Consider the following 12565-nt stretch of genomic DNA (forward strand, 5'->3'; position numbering starts at 1 on the left):
CAAAGTCATTCAGCATGCTGTCTGAACTCTCACGCTGTATTAACATTGTCATGCGGTATTTCCTTCCCAGCACATCAGGGTGATATTTAAAGTTCTCCTTTTCTGCTCCCATATATTCACACTCCATATTTGAAAGTTCCCTTGAGTATAGGAATTTGCAGTTGCATGCAAAATATGAGGGAGCTGTGTCTACATTTGAAATATGGTCTTAGGATGACATTGTGATAGAGATTGACTGTATGCTATGTACCTTGTAGCACTACTTAAAACTGAAGAATTATGCTTGATCTATTAAACAAATTACAGTTTTTTTCCCTACAAAATCCATTTTAAGAAATGGGGGGGTGGGGGAAGTTGTTTTAAAATGAAATTGAAGTTATAGACAACTGCCTAAATTGGACTTATCCATTTTTTCCTGGAAGAGGTAAATTATAAAATAATCTTGCTTTATACAAACCACTTTGCATTTCTGTAAGGTTGAAAATGTATAATTGTTTGTAATTATTAGTTATAAGGCATACTAGAAACATGAAGGATAAAAACCAAATATATTCAGGGATGAACTATTTCTCCTGAAATTTCACAATTTATTATTTCTATTAGGAGAGATTAGGACCTTTTCTTATTATAATTATTTATGTGCATACCACTGGACTCTCAATGATAAAAGGAGGAATCTATTTCTATTTTGGTTTAGATTCTATAGCAGCTAGTTGAAATCATCAGAACTTCATAAATAATGGGGGCAAATGTTAATAATATTGGTAGTTCAGATAATTAGTATTACATTGTTGTTTATGTGTGTTTTTTCTAAAGTAATGGTTTTTGAATCCTTTTGAAAACCTAATTTTGTGAGGAGGTTGCTACTGTTTATTCTTAACTATCTCCCAGAGGTTCATATGATAAGAGTTTGGTTGTCAGCCTGTGGTGCTACAGGGAAGTGGGGGAACCTCTAGTGGGGGAAATGTAGGTCATTGGAAGGAGACACTGGGACCCCGGAACTTTTCTTTTTGCTTCCTGGTCACAATGAGGTGAGCAAATTGGCTCCACCATACACTCCTTGCCATGGTGTTCTGCCTTACTGGTCCCCAAACAACAGAGTCAACTGACCATAGAGTGAAACCTCTAAAACAGAGTCAAAATAAACTTTTTCTTCCTTTAAGTTCTTTATCCCAGGTATTTTATTATAGAAACAGAAAAGCTGACCACCACAGAGGTGCACAGTTTCAGGAATTATATATACTCTACAAACAATAAAGAAGTTTTCTTCTTTTGATGAACACTTAAGCTACCACAGATTCCTTTCTTGATTTTTATTAATTCTATATTTTTATGAGTTTTGATAAATGTCTCTATCTATGTAATCACCACTACAATCAAGACATGGGAAAGATTTCATCTCTGCAAAATTGTCCATTTGAAGTTAATTGTACTCCCTCTATAAATATCAGATTTCTTACTATGATAGATTACTTTTACCTGTCATGAATTGATTATACAGTATATTATCATTTGCATCTAGCTTCTTTTGCTCAATGTATTTTTCCAAACCAGTCATGTTGCTCCTTGTGTCTGTTGTTGGTTCATTTTTATGGTTTATTAGTATTATCTTATACAAACTTGCCATGATTTGTTTATCCAGTCACCTGTTAATGGGGAATGTGGTTATTTGCAATTCTTGATTATTAGTACTAGGGCTGCTGTTGGCATTATTGTGCCAGTCATTTCATGGATACATGCTTTCATTTCTCTTGGGTAAGTGCCTAAGGGAGATATTAATGGATCATATAGAACGTAGATATTTAACTCCAAAATGACTCTACACATTTGCATTTCAACTAAGTCTGTACTAGAGTTCCAGTTACTCTGCATCCTTACCTGTCCTCAGCACTTTCATATTTTTTTTATTTAGGAATTCTGTTAGGAGTGCAGTGATAGCTAATTCCTGATTATATTTAATCAATAATCAATGACATGAATTGTTTTTCCCTGTGTTTATTGGCCACCTACTAATTTTCTTTGGTAAAGTTCATTTGAATACTTTATATTGGATTGTTTCTTATTACTGAGGGATGAGTTATTTTTATATTCAAGTCACAAGCCTTTTCCAGAGAACTATATTGGTATGTTTTCTATAAGTCTGCAATGTGTCTTTTCATTTTATCTAATAATATTTTTTAAAGCAAGTTTTAAAGCAACTTTGTTTAACTTTGACATCACATTTACTTTGTATCTTTTTTTCACTCCTTTTTCACAAATGTCATTACCTCACAGTAGCTTGATTTTATATATTTAACTGCTTTTTTGTGCTTTTGTTTTCATATCTTTTGCATTGATGTATGTAGTAATCTCCATTTAACATAGTTATTATTTTTCTTAAGCAGTTATTTCTTTAAAAAACTGCATTAAGAAAGCATAGTTTTCAATTATTTCTGAACTTCTTTATCCCTTTCTTGTAGATCCAAATTTTTATTTAGCTTCATTTACCTGAACTTAAAGAATATCTCTTAGCACATTTGGTATTGCATGTTTGCTGATGAAAGATTCCTTCAGCTTCCATTCATCTGAAATATCCTTACTTCAACATATTTTTACAGGGAAATTACAGCTAACAATTCCAAAAATTGTAACTATATTGCCATATCTCAACATCACAAATGGTTCTCCTTATATTCTTACAGATATTTTCAGATTGTAGGATTGGAATTTTGACCTGTGATCTGTTTTTGAGTTATTTTTTATATGTGGTGAAGTGTATAGGTGGACACTATTTTATTTTGCTTTGCATATGGATATCATATTGATGTAAGACAATTTATTGGAAAGACTACTCTTTTCCCACTGAACCGCCTTCACATTTTTGTTGAAAATCCGTTTTTCCTAAGTGTATGGGCCTGTTTCTTGACTCTTTGATGTTCTACTGATGTATTTTTGAGATTTTTCTGATGTTTCTATTAATATAGGGTGAAATGACATCTCAATAATCTTGGGTCACACAGTGACGTTTATTGTTCTTCAATGTCTCTTAGTAATAGTTTGCATTGTCAGTGTGCAGGTCTTGCACATACTTTGTCATACTTATTTATAAAGAATTCATATTTTTGATGTTTGATTTTTGCATATTAGTCATATCCTGAACTTTTGTTAAACTTTCTAATCTATTTTTTAAATAGATATATTTCATCAGGTTTCTTACATATGTATTACCTATACATGAAAACATTTTTCTTTTCCAATATAATTTTCACATTTCTTTTCTGTATTTTTTTACTTTTATTTTCACTTTGGGATATGCTCTGGCCAGAAGTTCTAGAAGGATGTTTAATAGAAGTAGGGCTAGAATACACCCGAACCCTAACCCAAATCCTGTTTCTGATCTTAAAGAGACCGGACTTCAATATTTTAGAATTGAGTATAGTATGAGTTGGAAGTTTCTGCAGACATCTTTTGTCTGGTTGAGATTGTCCCCATACACTTGTAGTTTTTCCTGTGAGTTGTCTTTATCATAAATGAATACTGAATATTATCAAATGTTTTTCTCTGTATCTTTGAGACAAATACATGTTTTTGCTTTTTTTTTTTTAATATTGTGTATTATATTGGTTGATTTTCAGATGTTTCACCAACCTTTATTCCTGGATAAATACAACTGATCAAAATACACTAATCCTTGTATATTGTAGATTCAATATTTTATTATTAAAATTTTTATTAGTTTATTTTAGTAATTTTGCATCAATTTCCATGAGTCAGATTGATAGGTTATTTGATGTTAGTTTCAGAGTGATTTAGACCTCATAAAATGAATTGAGAAAGATCTTCAGTTTTCTGGGAGAGATTTTGTAAGTATGTGCTATAGATTGGATCTCAAATATCCCCCAAGGCCCATGTGTTGGAGGCTTGGTCCCCAGGGATACAATATGGGAAGGCATGGTACCTTTAAAAGATGTGACCTGACCTAGTGCAAGGATTTTAGGTTCTTAGAGACATAACCTTAAAGGAAAGACAGTGGGACCCCAGCTCATTCTTCTTCCTTTTGTATTTGGCCATGAGGTAAGCAGTTTTTCTTCGCCATGTGCTTCTTGCAATTGCTATCTGGTATCCCCATCAGAGACATAAAAGCAATGGTTCTTCTTGAACATGAATTGGGATTTCTAAAACCAGGAGCCAAATAAACCTTTTTGCTTTTTAAGTTGACTATCTCAGGTATTCATTATAGTAATGAAAAACTGACTGAGGCAGAAGGTAGTGTCTGTTTTTTAATTTAAATATATGATTCACTATTACAGCTATTTTGTCAGCAATATTTTATATGAAAAGGTTTTTAAGTATAAATTAATTTTCCCCAATAGACATTGAACTCTTCAGGTTACCTATTGATTCTTAAGATGGCTTTTGATAATTTTTATCTTTTAAGTTATTTTTATATTTCATCTAAGTTGTTGAATTAATTTGTATAAAATTCTTATAATATTCCCTTTTTATCATTTTAATATTCATAATATCTACAATGATATTAACTTTCTTGTTCCTGATATTGACAGTTTATTCCTTTTATCATTTTTTTATATTTCTGGTGAGAGGTGTTTCAATTATATTTTATTTTTGGTTAAAGAACTAGTTTAGGGTTCGTTTATTATTTTCCCAATTTCTAATTTATTACTTTCCACTCTATTTTTTAGTTTTACTTTCTTCCCTTTACTTTGTTTGGTTTTCATTTGCTTTTAAGTTCATAGTTGTTTAAGGTGGAAATCGAGTTCATTAGTTGTATACCTGTATTCTAATTCAGATTTTTTTAGTACTATAATTATCCACCTAGGCACTAGTGCAGTACTAAATGCTTGGTATTTGCATGATGTGTCATATAGATAACCTTCATCTTTCACTGGAGGAGAGTTCCAAAATTTGTGGTACCACTTTACTTCTGTGCTCTTGAAAGCTTTGAGTCATCTTATTCAAGGACTCAGCACATTTCCTCATTTGGATTTCTATCACTATTTCCCCCTCAGTGAATCCCCCTACTCTCCAATGACTTTATGTTTACTTCTGTTTCAACTGCCTTGACCTTTTTGCCTCTAGAATTTCACATGACCCCCATGCTCTGCTTGATATCCATCTCACTGAATTATATTCTAGACAATTCCAAGGCAAATGCTAAAATAGTCCCAGGACTCACATCTGGAAACTTGCTTCTTTCAAGAATTAACTGTCTTGTATTGATCATATTCCAATGATGAAAAAAACAATTACCTTACACATTCATCTAAATTTATGTGAAGGGAGAAGAATATAGAGAATTAAAACTGATATCTTTATATCCAGGATCACTAGTTAGAGACATGTAATCAACCATGTGAGATCACCATCTTAGAAGGTCTAAACTTTCTGATTCTGCATGAAAATGTTCTGCCAAATTTGAATTTTTGATTAATTTTGCCAGTTCATTAGGAAAATATTTTTATTAACATCTGGTTGTGTTTTTTTTTCTTTTTTGGTAAAGGGAATTGAACTTAACCACTGAACTACATCCCCAGCTCTTTTTTATATTTTATTAGAGACAGGGTCTCACTGAGTTGCTTAGGGATTCACTAAATTGCTAAGGCTGACTTTGAACTTTTGATCCTCACTACATTCTGCTCATGTTTTCATTTCTGAAACCAAATGTTTTTGGTGGTGAATGGAGATTGAATCCAGGTGCCACATCCCCAGTCCTTTTGTATATGTATTTTTAGAGACAGAGTCTTGCTGAATTGCTTTTTAGAACTTGCTAAATTGCTGAATGCCGCATGCGTTCGGCGAATGGGCCGAGTCCGAGTCCGGCGGGAGACGTCGGGATTAAAAAGACACAGGAGTCCGAGGTCCTTCATCCAGGGGGAATCTGACTTTATTATCTCAGCTCATACTTATATATTTCTTTCAGATAGAATAGAAAGCCACTAGTAGGCGGGAGCAAGGAGGAGGGGAAAACAGGTGGTTCATGTCGACTCATAATGAGCCTTCAACCAGGAACCTTATCAGACCCAAGCAGGTCAGGGCATCCCCACATGACCATTACAGGCTGAAATAATATGAAAACAGACACCACAAATCCTTCAAGGCCTTGTGAGCTCCTTCAAGGCCTTGTGAGCTGGCCTCTTTGACGTGCACAAAAATCAGGGCTGGATCCAAGCCCTGGGGGCCGGGGGGAGTCCATGCCAGCAGCTGAAGCTAGCTTTGAACTCACAATCCTCCTGCTTCAGCCTCCTGATCCGCTGGAATTATAGGCATGTGCCACCTCCCCCTAGCCCTGAGACCAAATTTGTTCATTTGTTTAATCTCTTATGCATTATAAATTTACCCCTTCAGAAAATATAATATGTCAATATAATCTCATTGACAAATTTGCATAATTACTTATACAATTCCAAGTAATTATTTCAGAAAAATTTTCCCATTATCTTTTTTTATAATCATCTCCTATTTCTTTTTAAAAATTATTTATTCTAATTTGTTATACATGATGGTAGAATGCAATTCATTTCATATAATACATATAGAGCACAATTTTTCAAGTCATTGATTGTACACAAATTATTTTCAAACCATTTGTGCTTTCATACATGTACCTAGGGTAATGATGTCTAACTCATTCCACCATCATTTCTTTGCTCCCTCCTTTCCCTTCCCTCCCCTTTGCCCTATCTAAAGTTCTTCCATTCCTCCCATGCTCCCTCCACCCCCATCACCATTATGAGTCAGCATCCTCATATCAAAGAAAAAATTCAGCCATTGTTTTTTGGTGGAATTTTACTCAGCATTAAATGAGAATAAAATCATGACATTTGCAGGTAAATGGATGGAGTTGGAGAATATAATGCTAAGTGAAGCAAGCCAATACCAAAAAAACCAAAGGCCAAATGTTTTTATCTTCTATTTCTTAAATGTGAAACCTCATGATCATTGTCATATGTTTTCAACAAATACAAATGGTAGAGTTGTTTTTTTTTTTCCAGTATTAGGAATTCAACCTAGTGCCTTGTGCATGGTTGGCAAGCACTCTACCATTGAGCTATTGTCTCAGCCTATAGGATTGATTACAAAGCGAAATAGAAGGAAAAAAAAAAGAAAGAAACTATAACTGCTTCAATAATGACAAAACAATGTTCCAGTTTCCTTACAAGAACAGAATAAAATGGAAATGGATTTTGCAGTTGAAAGAAAAACATAGTGGGAGTTGAGGGTCAAATCAAATGAAAGTTGAGGATTATCTATGTTACAATAGCCAGTGTAATTAAATTGAGAGTAGAGGCTGTAAAATAAGTATAAAGGTATATAGGTTAAGCAATTTAGAAAGAAGATTGTAGCCTGTGATATGAGATTACTAATGAAAACAAAATCAACATTTATTTAGGATCAATGCTACTTCAGATCAAGTACAAAGAACTAGGAAAAGAGTAAGTTTTCCTAAACTTGACTTCTATAGGTAATAAAGATAAACCTTTCATAGTTCCTCAAAATAATTAAGGCCTGTATGTGCTTAATTTTATTATCACATGATCTTTAAATAGCAGATGGAACTTTACTAATAACATACCTCTGGGATAATAAAAGGCATTCATTTGAATCCTCCTTCTTGCATTTATATTCAGTGCTACCTTAGGAAAATCACTTTTAAACTTTGGTGTCTAGAGTGGAGGATGGGTTAATGTACTATATTGATTTGTGTTAAGAGTAAATGAGATAATTTACATATTGGTGGAATAGTGTCTGGCACATAAAAATCATCAAAATATATATTATTATTATAGATGTACATTATTATTTATTATTACTAATGTCACTACCATTAGCATTGCTAATCAAGAACTCTACACTTGGTTATTTCTGTCATCATTTAACAAGAAAAAGGTACCTTGTGATACAGTTAAGATGACTCCCCAGTGGGTGACACAGAAAAAGCCTAAGCCTCTATGGTGGGACAGATGGGGAACTAGCCTGGGGAGGTGAGAAAACTTTGAACCAATAGTAAGTATGAAACCCAGAGCATTGAAGAAGGCATAGCAATAATACAATACCATTGCTGTATTCATCTTTACAAAGGTCAGTTACATTTTGCTTACGTTTCAGATAGGTAAATTTAAAAGTAATTATGCCATATTTCTTTTGTTATGAATACAGAATGTCATATTTGAAAAGATTATTAAAGAAGAATATCTTATATCTCAAGTGTAAAAAGCACTTTAAAAACCACATCAGAAAGATACTCAATGCATTTCTGAAACTAAAATCAAATTGAAGGTTGAATATAAAGATGCAGCACTTTTGGAAAGCAAATTGGCACTGTGTACAATAAGCCTTAAACTCTTTGTGCCATGTAACTTATTAAAACTATTTCTGGGAAGTCATTGTACAAAAGTAATCCAATATTTGAGGGAATCCATGTGCATTAATGTTATTATCTCAGTATTACTTGTATTATGAAGCTTCCAATTTACCTCAAACATGCAGCAATAAGAAAGTGAGCAATAAATTATTTATAAAACATTTGAGATTATTAAAACAGGTAGTAATATAGAAATGAAACTATTTTATAAAATAACTCAAAATGTACTGTTTTAAATGGATTTAATAATTTGAAATGAGTATGAAGTTGGGAAACACACACTAACATGTTAGCATATAGCACATTGCAAAAGTAGAGTGATCATCATGATTTTTTTTCTATTTTAATTGCTTTATGTAAAATTTTAAAATAATAAAATAATTCATAGCATACATATTTTCTCTTATGTAAAAACAAATTGGCTTAATTTTAAAATAAGGAAACATACATAAGCTTTAATGACATCATTAAGTGTGGTTTAGGTGAATTCATACAATTTAGATTCCAATCTGATGCTTATTTATCCTATAATCCTATTGTGTCTTGTTTTACAGATGAACTTTCTGCCTCAGTACATCTCATTATGAAAATCATCTTCTCTGTTTTTTAATCCATCTTTTAAGGTCTGAAATTAGTTTTTTTATTGATTCAAATCAGTTTCCCTATAGGTTATACTCATACTTTTGAGGTCTAATCCCTTTTTCACATGGCAGTCTTCCAAGCACAAAGACACTAATCATGCAAAAAACAAATAAACAACAAAATACACAGATTATTCCTCCCTCCTTAGGATTTTGGCTACATTATCCTATTGCATTAGCAATTTATCGGTAGTCTTTTTTAAAGTGTATTACACAGATTTGAATACATTTCTGTAGTTTTCATCTCATTATCGCAGAGAAGAAAGAGACCATCATCTTTCTTCCTTCTCATTAGTGAAGCTTGGAACCTAATCATATCCTTTTAGCTCCTTAGAGGAGCCTTCATAAAGGGAAATGGTTTATAAACAGAGATTACCTCTTCGTTTTAAGTTTGATCATAACTGGCTTTGTAACAAAAAAAGTCAAAATCATTTCTATGCTTCCCACCCTTTCAGCTTTCAGGGAATCAATAAGACTACCAAAAACACCTCGAAAAACATGCACCCACTCAATGAAGTGTTAGTGAATCAATACAAGCTAAGAAAAATTATTTTATGGGAGCAGCAATTTATACTCTATTAAATTTAACTACTTAATCTTACTGTGCAGTACATTTTAAATATGTCTGACAGAAAGGGAACCAGATCCAAGGTTTTTCTTTGCTTTGTTTTTATATATTTCTTACGGTTAAATATATGAAAATACTCAAAACACATTTTTAGCTCTTGACCCAAAGATATATTATTTATTGATTAAGACATATGATGTTTTTCAACCTATTCTATCCTTCCTTAAAATGCTCCCTTGAGTTATAGTTGGCTTACATTGATTTGAGTGAGTACTTCAAGAACTAACTCTTTTCAATTCTCTTTAATATCTCATTTTTCTTGGGTGGGATCTCTAAGATGAATGTACCCATATGCACTGTTTTGCTGTCTTCAGTGCACATCAATAAATTAAACCAATGTACTATGTTTACTGAAGTCCAGTTTTCTAAGAATTCTTTTTTAAATTACACCACTTTCATTTTACAGACAAGTCATCATTGTATTCTTAGTTTTAAAACTTGTTTTTACCCATAGAGTTGCTCTTCTACATAAAGATAAATCTGGTAAATATGTGATATATTTCCTTTACATCTTTATACATCATACTCTCAGATTAGCTAGCTATTAGTTATGCAAAAAAAAAAAAAAAGATTTGGTGCAGTTACCTGTGTCTTTTCAGAATTTATTAACAGGTAGTAGGGCTGTAGAACTGTGAGGGGGGGTGCTCAGAACCACAAATTCAAATTATAGATTAAAATGGAACAACAATTAATTCTTGAATTCCCTATCTGGAGCTTTAAATATAGGGTGCCAAAGAAAATAAGTGGGATTAAAAGACATTCTTGATGGGCTGTGGCTGTGGCTCAGTGGTAGAGCACTTGCTTAGAATGTGTGAGGCACTGGGTTTGATCCTCAGCACCACAAAGAAAAATAAATAAATTAAATAAAGTTATTATGTAAAACTAAAATATTTTTAAAAAGACATTCTTGAGAGAAACATGTTATACTGTAACGAACAAAATATATTATTCACCAACCTGGAGCACTCTGCAGTGGGCAGGTACATTTCATAAACACAGATCAGAAACTGACCGGTTCTCTCTCAGTAGGAAATAATAGATTACATTTACACACCCTGAGATAATATCACTGTCCAGAGGTTGTTAACTGGAAAACATTGTAGGGCATTTTGCCCCAGTACTCTGTTCTGTTGCTCAAATTTGTATGATTACATGAGAATGCAGTCCATTTTTAGGCAATGATGGACCATTTGGCTAAGAGCAAGTTTATTTATGTCTCAGTTGTTTTGGTCTTGGACAAAACCTTCTCCCTTTCTAAAAACCTTTGGCATAATAGACTCCATAGTGATTAAAAAAGTAATTATAGGTTGGAACATTTAGTACTTTCTGAAAATTGGAACATCTTCAATAATATTACCCACCACACATGCACTCACGCACAACACATTGTATTTCTTTAGCTTATGAACCAAAATTATATTATAAATTTTAACTCACTTATTTCTGTCTCTCTATATAGAGTGTAATGTAAAGTTTCTATTTGTTTTTTGTTGAAACCAGTGTCAAGTTTGGTGTCTGGATTGTTGTAGTACTCTGTTATTGATCAGTATTAAATTAATGACATAATGTGTGAATGTTTATTTAATGATTAATTGATTAAATAATGGAATAAGTAACTAATTGTGTAAATAAATTAACAATGGTGATGGCAGAGTCTTGTCTTCACTTAAGAACATGGTAAGACATGATAGGACTTATTTAAAAATTGAAATAGAAAATTTATAAAGCAAACATCAGTTTTATTGGCTTTAGATTTTCTGGTTCGTTTACATCATTGATTAAAGTTGTATCTTTTAAAATGACCATTGGTTTTTCAGCATTGATTTCCTACTAGTGAATATGAAATAGCAGCAGAAAATATGAAAGGAAATGTCTTTAAGTATAGAAAATATAATTTTTATTGAAAAGTAAGATGTCAAAGATGAAGAAAATGGTGATAATGTATATATTTAATAGAGAATACTGGAAGTTTCTCCCAGTTTTCTTGGATGTTGTTTCCAGTTGTAAACTTTTGTATAGGTCTTTTCCTAGTAAATTCGATCTTCAATCTGGTTTTCTGTTTAGAATTTACCTTTTGGGTTTCAGTTTTAAGCTACTGCTATGTTCATATGTGAATACACACACACACACACACACACACAGATGTGTATGTATTAATTATTTATATATTCTATATTCCTTAAATTCACATGTTGTCCTGGAAAAACATATCAGAACCATATTAGTATTTCCATACACCACCTTAATTTTATCATTTCCCTTTAGGAATTTATTCAATAAAACATTCATTTAACAAATATGTATTGAGTCTATCCTATGGGAAAGGTGTTTTAAATCCTACTTCCTTATCACTTAACAAAGATACAGATCTTAGACCTAATGGAACTTATGTTCTTCAAAGAGTTACATACAACAAAGAGAAAATATACTAAGTAAATATCACAATTCAGTAGAAGCTGATAAGAGATAACAAGAGATAACAGGAAAGAAAAAGGGAACCAACTTATGGGGAGTCAGGAATATGAAAAGGTAGTACCAATAATGATTTTAAATAGCTTATCAGAGCAGGATTTATTAAGGAGATAGGATGTGGGTATAGGCATAAAGAAAGTGCAGTGTTAGCCTTGCAGATAGGACTGATAAATGGCAGTATATGTAAGATCACCTCAAGACTGAAGTGCCTAAGGCAGAGGAACCAGTAAAGAGAAAATTATGATCATACATTTTAATGGGCACAAGGTAGTGCATTATTCAGAAATATTTTGTATTAGAGATACATAATGGGGTATAGCTTAAGATATTTAACTAATAGTTTGGAATTCAAGTAGAGCTGTTTTTGGAAAAATCGGGAATAGCCTATTTTCTCTTGTGCATCCAAGCACCCTGTTTGAGGCATCCCTTCACCTTCTGGGATAGATTTTTGTTTTGGTTTGG

The sequence above is a fragment of the Spermophilus citellus genome (assembly GCF_964194105.1).
Source record: "Spermophilus citellus genome assembly, chromosome: 2".
In the NCBI taxonomy this organism is placed as follows: domain Eukaryota; kingdom Metazoa; phylum Chordata; class Mammalia; order Rodentia; family Sciuridae; genus Spermophilus; species Spermophilus citellus.